At 41.8% G+C, this 12,646-nt stretch overlaps 1 protein-coding gene across 2 annotated transcripts in view; it reads left to right on the forward strand.

Moving 5' to 3' along the window:
* The first annotated feature begins 879 nt into the window (after positions 1 to 879).
* The window catches only part of LOC308467749 (ras-related GTP-binding protein A-like), a 60,037-nt gene continuing 48,270 nt past the window's right edge, over positions 880 to 12,646 (forward strand). Inside the window, exon 1 of one of the 2 annotated variants that reach the window (XM_080989455.1) lies at positions 880 to 990. The gene's annotated coding sequence lies outside the window, so the exon portion shown is untranslated. The remainder of the gene's footprint in view (positions 991 to 12,646) is intronic. The other variant, XM_080989456.1, reaches the window with a different exon arrangement.

Genomic DNA, 12,646 nt, shown 5'->3' on the forward strand with positions numbered 1-12,646 from the left:
GGAGCTAGCGTAGGGGGCGAGGCCTGCCTGAGGGAAAGGTAGCGGTGCGTGGTTGGCTGCTTCTGGAGGGCGGGGCTAGCGTGAGGCGAGGACCTGGCGGTTGCTGCAGGAGAGGCGGGGCCAGATAAGAGATGAGTTTCCTTGCAGGAGGAACCGCTCAACTGATGCTGGGGCGGGGCCAGAGAAGGATTCTCTGCAGAAGGAGGAGGGGGGAAGGCGGCTGTTGGTGAAGGGGCGTGATTGATTGATTGATTGATTGATTGATAGATAACCCCCCCCCTTTTCCTCCCAGGAGCTCCCAAGCCTTCCCTGTCTTGGAGCCCTTTTCACAACAACCCTGCCAGGTAGGCTGTTAGGCCGAGCGAGTTCACACCACGTGACTGTGACCTGTGTTTATAGTCTCTGAAATGGGGTAGTCGAACCGTAGGGGCTCTAATTAATTGTTATTCATCTTCCACTGCTTTTAATTGTTTTATTTCAGAAAAGGAAATTTTTTTTAAAAAAAAGCCAGTTTCCCATACGGGGAGTTGAACCCAGGGCACCTGGGTGAAAACCAAGAATCCTAACTGCTAGACCATATGGGAAACTGTAATGAGCTGCTACTCTTTTGCCACCTATGGTTGCGTTGCCCCGCGCGATATTCTTCCCAGATGACCCTGCGCTTCTCTCCCTGTCAATCATTCCGGCATTCTAGAGCTGGGATTGGTGCCTGGCATGTGGTTGGACTAGATGACCCCTGGGCTCCATTCTCTGTACATCAGTCTTGGCATTCAAAGAGCTCCTTATCTCCATGCCCTTCCCAAACATGGCCGCTTCGCGACTCCGCGACGTCCGCTCGCAGCGCTTGCCCCTGCCCTTCCTTTACGTGGTTTCGTCACGCTGACGTTTGCTTGAAGTCACCTGACCCTCCAGCGACGTCGAGGGACAGCTCGCTCGCGCCGCGGCGTCTCCCCCGCCGATTCTTCCCCCGGCGCGGCCGCTTGTCGTCGGGTGAGTGGATCACGCGAGGCCGGGGCTTTTGCGGCCTAGCCGGGAAAAGAAAAATAGAAGGGAGGGTTCGGCTTCCCGAGAAGCGGGAAGCGCTCTGCACTTGCTCAGAGGCACTCTGGTCCCTGGGGGGTCCCCGGAGCAACCCCATCGCCTCGGAAGCCCCGAGAGGCGGAAAGCACTCTGCACTTGCTCAGAGCAACTCTGGTTCCTGAGGGGAATGTGGCGCTGGGGAAGGACTGAAGGGCCTGGAGCTCGGAGTCGCCACACCCCGAATACTCCTACTACTAATTCATTATTATTGTTACTATTCTATTATAACTCTTGCCAACTTCCCTATTATTATTATTAATAATAACACTGTTATAACTCTTGCCAACTTCCCTAATGATAGTAATAATAATTATATTATTACCACTGTAGCCAACTTCTCTGATGATGACAATAATAATAATACTACTATTATAGCTCTAGCCAACTTCCATTATTATTATTATTATTATTATTACCAGGAAAAGGGTAAAAGGCGGATCCAGATGATTTTAAACGGATCCTCATGAATTTATATGATTTTTTCATTGAAATTACAGTGGTACCTCGGATTACATACGCTTCAGGTTACATATGCTTCAGGTTACACACTCCGCTAACCCAGAAATAGTGCTTCAGGTTAAGAACTTTGCTTCAGGAGAAGAACAGAAATCGGGCTCTGGCGGTGCGGTGACAGCAGGAGGCCCCATTAGCTAAAGTGGTGCTTCAGGTTAAGAACAGTTTCAGGTTAAGAACGGACCTCCGGAACGAATTAAGTACTTAACCCGAGGTACCACTGTAACTAAAACCACCATGATGCTGTAGACCACGTCTTACTCTGTAGGCAGCATCAAAAAAATCATTCATCCACTGTTTCATGGGGCCGCAGTGGCTCAAAAACATGGTTAAAAAACACGGATCCTCACACTTTTTGCACTGGGCCATCCCAAGCTCACTGCCAAATCACATATCATGCCCATGGTCACAGCCTGCACCACAAAAAACTCAGATCCACGGCTTACTGGCAACTCCATGGCCCGAAAACTTGGTTCTGAAGCACGAATCCTCATGGATCCTCAAACGTTTTGCATTAGGCCAACCCTAACTCACCGTCAAATCACACATCATAGCCAGGGTCACAGCCTGCACCACAAAAATTTAGGATCCACGGCTTCCTGGAAACTCCATGGCACAAAAACGTGGTTCCGAAGCACGGATCCTCATGGATCCTCAGAGGTTTTCCATTGTTGTTGTCGTTTAGTCGTGTCCGACTCTTCGTGACCCCATGGACCAGAGCACGGCAGGCACTCCTGTCTTCCACTGCCTCCCGCAGTTTGGTCAAACTCATGCTGGTAGCTTTGAGAACATTGTCCAACCATCTTGTCCTCTGTCGTCCCCTTCTCCTTGTGCCCTCAGTCTTTCCCAACATCAGGGTCTTTTCCAGGGAGTCTTCTCTTCTCATGAGGTGGCCAAAGTATTAGAGACTCAGCTTCTCGATCTGTCCTTCCAGTGAGCACTCAGGGCTGATTTCCTTAAGAATGGAATTGGGGAAACCCAATTCCATTCTTAAGGAAATTGCATTGGGGAACCCCAAATTCACCCTTTATTCAAATATTTTGTACATAACCACAGATCTGACCACAAACATTATGGATCTACTGCTACGTGGCCCTGGCCAGATGCTACCCTGAATATATTGGGCAATTTTTAGGTGGGTGTGCTGGGATGGAGGAAACGGATGTCGGCTGAATCTCTTTCCATTAAAGATGGGGGTCCAATGGCTGGGCCAGAATGATTTCGGTTTGGTTTGCCAGCTCCCAGCTCTTGATGGGGCGCAATTGTCACCTGTAGCCGCCATGAGGAGTCCTGGTGTGATCCTGGACGCTTCTGTCTCTATGGAGGCATTGGTCACAAATGTAGCCAAATGGGCATTTTTTAATCTATGCCAGGTTAGGCGATCGGTACCATACCTGTCCCTTTCCAACCTAGCCATGGTGATCCATGCAGCAGTCACCTGCAGACTGGACTCTACACCTGAGCTGGAGAGGGCAGGGTATAAATGTGATAGATAGATAGATAGATAGATAGATAGATAGATATGCAGGGCTTCCCTTGAGACTGCTCCAGAAACTCCAAATGGTCTAAAATGCAGGTGCATGAGTTCTTACTGGGACTTTGTGGAGAGCCCACATTCAGTTGGTTGCTCATCAGCTGGATTGGCTCCAGGTGGAGTATCGAATCAGGTTCAAGGTTTTGGTGCTAACCTTTAAAGCCCTAAACAGTCTGTGACCTTTCTTATCTGTGGGAATTATCTTCCAATACACCCCCCAAAGAGCGTGACGCTCATCTAACAGCAACCTACTGGTGTTCCCATTTTTAAGAAATATTTTTTATTAGGTTTTTTACAAATATAGCACATACTACAACAAAGAAAAAAGAAACAGAATCACAAACCTAAGCAAAAATAAAAAAATAAAAACATAACAACAAACACCTAACAACATAACACAAATTAATTAGTAGTTGTTTAAACATCTAGCCTTATAAACATATTTTGGACTTCCTCTGGGCCCTCCCATCTGAATTTCCTTGTATTCGAATGTAGCAGTTTTCTAATATCATTATTAAAACACAGTATTCCAATTAAAGTCCTTCACCTTGGGACAGGTCCACCACATGTGATAAAAGGTACCTTCCTTTTCTTTACATTTCCAACATAAATTATCACAGTTATGATAAATCTTAGCTAATTTAACAGGGGTTAAGTACCACCTATACATCATTTTCATAATATTTTCCTTTAACATCATACATGCAGTAAACTTAACCCCTTTCTTCCATAACTTCTCCCAATCCTCCATCATTATATTGTGTCCCACATCTTGTGCCCAGTCAATCATAACCGATTCAACTTGTTCATCCTTTGTATGCCACTCCACCAACAAATTATACATTTTAGACATATTCTTAACATTAGGGTCTAACAACTCCGTTTCCAATTTGGTTTTTTCTGTTGCAAAACCATTTCTCTTATCAATCTTGAATAGTTCATTAATTTGATAGTATTGAAGCCAATTCACTTTATCTTTAATTTGTTCAAACGGTTTTAATTTAACTCCTTCATTGTCTTCTAACAATAAATCTGAATATCTCAACCATTTATTTTCCATATTTAGCTTTTTTGGGGCCTGTTCTTCCATTGGTGAAATCCATTTGGGTGTTTTTCGTACCAAGAGATCCTTATACCTACTCCATACATTGTATAGCGCTTTTCTAATTATATGATTCTTAAAACCACTATGGGCTTTTATCTTATCGTACCATAGATATGCATGCCAACCAAATTGATTGTCCAATCCCTCCAGGTCCAAAATATCTTCATTATCTACCGTATTTTTTGCTCTATAAGACTCACTTTTTCCCTCCTAAAAAGTAAGGGGAAATGTGTGTGCGTCTTATGGAGCGAATGCAGGCTGCACAACTATCACAGAAGCCAGAACAGCAAGAGGGATTGCTGCTTTCACTGCGCAGTGATCCCTCTTGCTGTTCTGGCTTCTGAGATTCAGCATATTTTTTTCCTTGTTTTCCTCCTCCAAAAACTAGGTGCGTCTTGTGGTCTGGTACATCTTATAGAGCGAACAATACGGTAATTTAATCCAATCTTTAATCCAGTAGAAGGCCGCAGCTTCAAAGTATATCTTCAAATCAGGCAGGGGAAAACCCCCTCTTTCTTTTACATCCATAAGTAGTTTATATTTGATTCTAGGTTCCCCCCCCCGCCATATAAATTTGGAGGGCGCCTTCTGCCATTCTTTAAAACATTTAACATTGTCAATAATAGGTAAGGTTTTAAATAAAAACAGCATTTTCGGCAATACATTCATCTTTACCACCGATATTCAGCCCATAAGTGAAAATTTTAAATTTGACCATATCTCTAGATCTCTTTTTATTTCATTCCACACTTTTCCATAATTATCCTTATATAGATTTAAATTTTTCGCCGTTAAATTCACACCCAAATATTTAACCTTTTTCGAAAAGACCAGGCCTGTCTTTTCAATAAGGATTTTCCTTTCATCATTATCTAACTTTTTATCCAAAACTTTGGTTTTGCTCTTGTTTAATTTAAATCCTGCCAGTTGCCCAAACTCCTGAATCATCTCCAATGCTTTTAATGCACTGGTTTCTGGATCCTGTAGAGGATCCACAAATCATCCACAAAGGCTTTTAATTTATACTGGTTAGATCCTACTACAATGCCCTTAACTTCCTCTTCTTTCCTCATCATATTTAGCAATACCTCCAGAACCAAAATAAATAATAGAGGGGAAAGTGGGTACCTGCCTTCTCGATTCTAATTTCCTCTGATACCACATTATTGACAATAATTTTAGCTTTTTGTTCAGCATAGATCGCCTTAATGCTATTTAAGAATTTTTGACCAACCTCAATTTTTTCTATTTTTTCCCCCATAAAAAGCCAAGAAATATTGTCAAAGGCCTTCTCCGCGTCAATAAACATTAATAATGGTTTACAGTTTTCTTTTAGCCTCTAATTTTTCTAATATGTCAATTATATTCCTAATATTATCTTGCATATGTCTCCCAGGCAGAAATCCTGCCTGGTCTTTATGTATATATTCTATTAAGACCTTTTTCAATCTATTGGCCAAAATATTTGCAAATATTTTATAATCCACATTAAGTAATGAGATTGGTCTATAGTTCTTAACATCCAATCTATCTTGTTCTGGTTTCGGTATCAGAGTTATGTATGCATCTTTCCAGGTTTCATGTGCTTTCTCCCCTCTTAAAATCTTATTACATACATCTGCCAACGGTTGAATTAGCCAATCTTTCAAAGTCTTATAATATTTGGCAGATAAACCATCTGGTCCTGGGGCTTTGCCTAATTGCACCTGATTTATAGCGGTCTCAACTTCCTGTCTTGTAATCATGTCATTGAGTAAGGATCTTTTATATCCGGGAATTTTCTGCAGTTCATTTACCTTAAGAAATTGCTCAATTTTATCCGTATCTTCTTTACCTTTTTTATCCAGTTGTTTGAAATATTTCTGAAAACATTTCCTTATGTCTGCAGGGTTTTCCACAGATTTTCCATCCGATACAATGTTTGTGATAGTATTTTGTTTGTCTCTTTTTTAATTGCCAGGCAAACAATTTTCCACACTTATTTGCAGGCTCAAAATTTCTCTGTTTCATTAATTTTATTTTCCATTCTCTTTCTTGATTTATAATTTGAGAAAATTGAATCTGCAAAGCTTTAATTTCTTTTTGTATTTGTTGGCGTTTTGGCCTTGATCTTAAACTCTTTTCTTTGTGTTTTACTTGAGATAGAATTTTTTCTTTTTTTCTCATCTTGTATCTTTTTCTTAATCGAATTCTGTTGTATGAGGAAACTTCTCATCACAGCTTTACTGGCATCCCAAATGACTCTTGTTTCTACCTCTGTATTTATATTTAATTCAAAATAATCTTTTAGAGTCCTTTGGGCCTTTCCAATCATCTGTTCATTCCTCAACAACTCATCGTTCATCCTCCATCTGAAGGAACCCTGCAGACACAATTTCATTTCCAAAGACACTGCATTATGGTCGGAGCAAGTCCTCGGACAAATTTGAGTTTTACAAACCCTGGGGACCAAATCTCTAGTAATCCATAAATAATTGATTCTCGAAAATGTTTGGCTTGAATTTGAGAAAAAAGTATAGTCTCTTTCTATAGGGTTCCGTAGCCTCCATATGTCTGACAGATCGTATTTATCCATCATATCAAAGAATAGCTTTGGTAATTTGCCAGCGTTTTGAAGTTTTAGTTCTTGTGACTTATCCATAAATGTTGAGACTACTCCATTCAGGTCCCCCATTAAAATCAATTTGTAATCCAGATAATCATTAAGTTTTAGGTCCAAGTTCTTTAAAAATTCCACTTTTCCATCATTTGGTGCATAGATTCCCAATAAAAGAAATTTGTCACCTTGTGCAGTAATTTCAACAGCAATGTATCTCCCCTCCTCATCCTTAAACAACAGCTTGGAATTCCATTTTTCTTTAACATAAAAAAAAATGCCTCTTTTTTTAACTTTGTCCGATGAGATAAATTCCTGTCCAAGTTTTTTATTCTGTATGATCTTTCTATGAAGTCTAATAAAATGTGTTTCTTGAAAGCAAATTATATCAAAATTCTGTCTTGCCAAAACATGATAAAAGTGGTTCCTTTTTCGCCGAGAATTCAAACCATTCACGTTCCAGCAGTAAATTTTTAGGGACATCCTAATTTTTTGGGCCTACTGCCCCTGCCCCCAATGAAGAGGGACTTTCCAAACCAAGCTCTTTTGCGTTTTTCTCCAGAAATCTCTCTTTCTCTCCAACAGTTCTAATTCTATTGTTTTCTTCCTTGAAATTTAAAAGAGAGACCCTCTGGGAACTCCCACCTGAAAAAAATGCTTTTTTTTCTTAAAGCAGTCGCCAAATCTGTGTAAGTATTTCTTAAGGCCAAAAAATGTTTTGGGATCTCTTTAAATAAAATTACCCCCTTCCCTTTTTTTTATAGTGATGTCCTAGAATAATTTCTCTTTGTTCTTTTGTTTTAAAAATCACCATGCAATCATGTGTGATCTTAGAGTCTTTTTTCGGACCAAATCTGTAAGCCTTATCAATCCAGGAATTTAGTTCTTCTTTTGAGAGATCCCAGTAGGCTGCAAATTCATCAATAAGCCAATCCTTTAAATTACCCTGCTCCTTCTGGGGTGCTCCTCTCAATCTCAAATGGGTCTCCCTCTCTTTCAATTGAAGAAACACGATTGAATTCTGAGCTTCCTGCTGAATTGTTTCCAAATCAGGGACTCTTACAGTTTCCAATTGTGTCAGTCTTGCTTCATGTGAAGATACATCTGTCTTCACCTCTTTCAAATCTTGCTTGAATTCAACAAAGTCATTTTTTAAATCCTGAATAGATTTTTGATTGCCTTACTTCTGCTTTAATTTCCTGAAGAAGTTGCATCACATACTCCTCAAATGTTGGTGACCTAGAGTCCCTCCTTGCTTTTATTTTTGCTTTCTCTGGTCTTTCTGCCTTCTCTCCTTTGTCTCCCCCATCCATACTTTTTTATTTTTTATTTTCCCAAGGTCAGCCTCAGTCACAAGGGGGAGATAGTGGAGCAAACAAGTTCTCTTCCCAGCCTCTCCAATAGCCCCACTGCAAAATAACAGTCTCTCCTTTCCTCAATCTTTTTTATCCTTTCTTTTCTCTTTTAACTGAGTTCCCAAGAGTTTAGTTTCAAAGTTATAATTTGTATCCAAGGGTAAAGATACTGTTAATAGTAATTTTAGGGTTCTGGCAGCTGAAGTTACTTGGTTTTTCCCAAAGAGGAAAACACAAGTTGAAAGTATCCGATTCCTTTATGATGTCACAATAGAGTCTAGCCTCCCCCCACTAGGTGGTCCGCTTCCACAAAGAAGATACAACAGTTCAAGCAGTCTTCTGCAGGGAAATTAGTTTTTAATCTTTTACCCCCTTCCCCCTGCTAGAAAGGGGAATCTAAGTTTACTTGAAAGTTTTCTGAAAAAAAGAAGTTTTAAGTTGCGGCTTTCAGTTACGTTGCCTGCTTTCACTTTCATTCAGCGAAAGGGATCGACCTCCGTTTTTTGAATCCCTTTCCTTCCGAATTGACAAATCAAATTTATATTCTTTTACTCACGAATTTGAAATCAAATTTTCTTTGGAGGAATTGGCCGCTCACGATCGCCAGACTCAGAGCTTCGTGCAATGAAGGGAGCAAGTCGATTCCCAAGTGCCTCCGTTTCCAACCCCACTCGCACTCAGCGCTCTTTTTGGAGCTTACTGGGGAGCGGGGGAGTCGTTCCAGACACCCGCAGGAACACCAGGTCCTCAGAATGTTCAATCTGAAGGTTTTTAAGGTACCACAGCGCTCTAGCGGTTCTCCCCTGCCTTCAAAGCACCGGCGCCCTTTCCGCAAAAGAGCTCCTGTCCGCCATAACGGGCGACCAACTGGAAGTCCAATCCCTACTGGTGTTCCCTGGCCCAAAACATATCCAGCTGTCCTCAACCAGAGCCAGAGCCTTTTTGGTGGAATGCGTTGTCTAATGAGACCAGGGCTCAGTGCAATCTATCTCAGTTCTCTCACTCGCTGGATCATCACCTTGTTGAGGTGAGTGGGCTTGCACATTCCTATGACCCTTGTGAGCGAAGCCGTTGGGAATCTCGTACTCCCAGCAGGGTCACCCAAGGCGGTAGCGTCAAAGGGAATGAAATATGCTCAGAGTCCTGTAGTGATTTCATGCTCTTTATTGCAGCTTGTAAAACAGTGATTGAATTGCCCCCCAAACCTCAGGCTTTTATATACATTATTTACACAATGAGTCACGTCTGACTGGCTGATTCTGCTTCCCTCCTAGAGCCTGATTGGTCTTTTCCTGCAAGCCAATCAGTTCTTGCATTCTAGGATCCTACTTGCCTATTGTTCTAGGATCCAAGCTTAGTACATAACAGGGAAGGAGCTAGACAAAGAATGCTCCAAGAAGTCCTCAACGGCAGAACAGGTGGATGATAACAAGCGGTATGTTACAACGGCTGTGATGGCAGATAAATGCTGCAGCAGTTAGGATCTAGCAATTCGTTGTGACTACTCATGCCATCGGAACAGAACCCTACTGCGAAGACTGTGCGTTGGTCAGCGTGCACTGATCTACACACATAAAACAAATTCACACACAGGTGTCTTCCAAAAACCCAATCCAAGCCCCAAAAGTCCCATGGCGATCGGCAAAAGGTTACAGGGGCAGGATTGTGAAATCTGGAAGCCGCTAGTCATGAACTGGCACATGGGCGGTGGATACAGATTCAGTCGTTCTGACTCAAGGAACGAGGCAGTTGAGCAGCTTGGCAGCTGTATCCATGACTGAGCAGCCCTTTTTAGGATCCACTCTGCTCACCCCGAAAAGGGGGAGGGGCTAGAAAAGGTGCCCTAAACATCGTCTGCCTCCCTTTTTCCCTGACTGGATTACCGTGCCCAGGGGTTGAAAAATACAATTGAACTTTGGAACATGGAATATATGGACTTTGTCAGATAACACAGACAGCGAACGTCCTAAATGCAGAACTGCCATCATTGCAAGAAAGCTGTGACGTTTTAAGATCAATATTGGAGCACTTCAAGACTCTTGAAGAGCAGGCGAGGGACAACTGAAGGAAGAAAAAGGAGGCAACACATTCTTCTGGAAAGGTCTATCTGAGCAAGAACATTGAATACATAGGGTAGGCTTCGCTATGAAAAATGACGTTGTGAAGCTCCTGTCAGAAGTCCCTACTGGCATTAATGAGCGACTCTCAACCCTTCGAATAAAGCTCACAAAAAACCAACAGGCTACTATTATAAGCACTTATGCACCAACACTGGATGCCAATGAAGACATTAAAGAAAATTTTTACTCTCAGCTGGATACCATCCTATCAGAGACGCCTAAGGAAGATAAATTTATCCTCCAGGGTGATTTTAATGCAGGAGTTGGGCGAGATTTCGATCTGTGGCCTGGGACTATTGGGAAAGAAGGAGTTGGCAACAGCAACCAGAACGGAATCTTACTTTTGACGATATGTGCAGCGCACAACCTTGTTATTACCAACACACTCTTTTGACAGATACTTTTTTTTAAACTTCATGGAGGCATCCTCGGTCAAACCACTGGCACCTCTTTAGACTATGTTATTGTCCGTGCTAAAGATCGACATGATGTGCTCCTTACCAGAGCTATGCTGAGCGCCGACGACTGCTGGACAGATCACCGACTAATACGCTTCATGATGGCTATCAAGATTATACCTCGACGCAGGCTTCAAGGAAGGAAACCAAGGCACAAAATGAACACTCAAGCCCTTCAAGATCCCATTAAGCTGGATTGCTTCCAAACGATTCTTAAGGACCATCTACTTTCAGAATTCCCTGATAACATCGAGGAACACTGGACCAAACTAAAAATATCCATTATTGCAGCCTGTGAACAAACTATTGGATACCAAACCAAGAAACACCAGGACTGCTTTGATGAGAATGACATTGAGATTGAACGCATGATTGACAAGAAAGGGAAGACATTTCAGATCTAGCAAAGAGATAGAAACTGGGCCACTAAGAAAAAAACCTATGCCAATGCTAAGAACCAGAGAACTAAAAAACACCTGGTGGATAAAAAAAAGCTCAAGATATCCAGTACTTAGCCGACACTCATGATGCACAGAGTTTCTTTAAGGCCACAAAGACCATCTATGGACCAATAAATCATGGCATATGCCCCCTATGCTCAGCAGATGGTACCACACTTCTAAAAGATAAATACCGTATTTTTCGCTCCATAACACGCACCTGACCATAACACGCACATAGTTTTTAGAGGAGGAAAACAAGAAAAAAAATATTCTGAATCAAATGTTGTACTAAACTATTTAATAAACAACCGGTATATCAGAATCATATTACAACCATGTAAAGTGAACAGCAGTCAACAGTGGCATTAAGAACCATCATCACTGTCATTAACAAATGAAGAGAGAATTTTAGGTTCGAGTACTCTTCTAGTCTTCTGTGAACCCCAAGAACTCATCAGTGCCAGAGTCAGAATTTATGAAGTTCAGCTGCTCACAATCACTGGCATCACTTTCTTCGCCATCTTCATATAAAATGTCATCTTCTTTTGCATCCAAACCATTGCTAATGCCACATTTTTTGAATGACTGTGCAACGATTTCCTCCTTCACCGAGTGCCATGATGTTTTCACCCATTCACAAACTTGAGTGATAGTGGGCCTCTTCATTCGTCCAGTAGGTGTCAGATCATGATTACCAGCAGCCATCCATTTGTTCCACTCTTCTCGCATAAAGACCTTAAATGGCTTGTTGATGGAAACGTCGAGAGGTTGCAACTGGCTGGTAAGACCTCCAGGAATTACAGCTAGATGAGTCTTCGCTTCTTTAAAGCACTTTTTTGTAGTTTCGCTAATATGTGCTCTAAACTTGTCCAGTACTAATAAGGCAGTTTTTTTCAAAAGCCCTCCAGGACGTTTGGACCACACTTTTTCAACCCATACTCTCATTCCATTTTCGTCCGTCCATCCATCCTTTCTCATGAACATGTACAACAATTCCTCGTGGAATCACTTGTTTTGGAAATGTTTTCCTTTTGAAAATTAACATGGGTGGCAATTTGGTGCCGTCTGCACAGCAAGACAACACAACCGTGTAATGGGTTTTCTCATGTCCGGAGGTTTTCACAACAATAGTTTTGGCACCTTTCAGATCAACAGTCCTATTAGATGGCACATCAAAGGTTAGCGGGACTTCATCCATATTCCCAATCTGGCCAATTTCAAATCCATTTCTCTTCCTAGCATCAATTACAAATTTATGAAAAGACAGAATCTTAGATTCATATTCTTCTGGCATTTTTTGTGCAATTCTAGTTTTCGTGCGCATAGCAAGGCCACGTCGCTTCATAAATCTGTAGCACCATGATGGTGAGCCAGTAAAATCATGAATGCCTTTCTCTAAAGCAATGCGTTTGGCTTCATATATTATCATTTTTGTGGAGACT

This window comes from Podarcis pityusensis (genome assembly GCF_964106645.2).
Source record: "Podarcis pityusensis genome assembly, chromosome: W".
In the NCBI taxonomy this organism is placed as follows: domain Eukaryota; kingdom Metazoa; phylum Chordata; class Lepidosauria; order Squamata; family Lacertidae; genus Podarcis; species Podarcis pityusensis.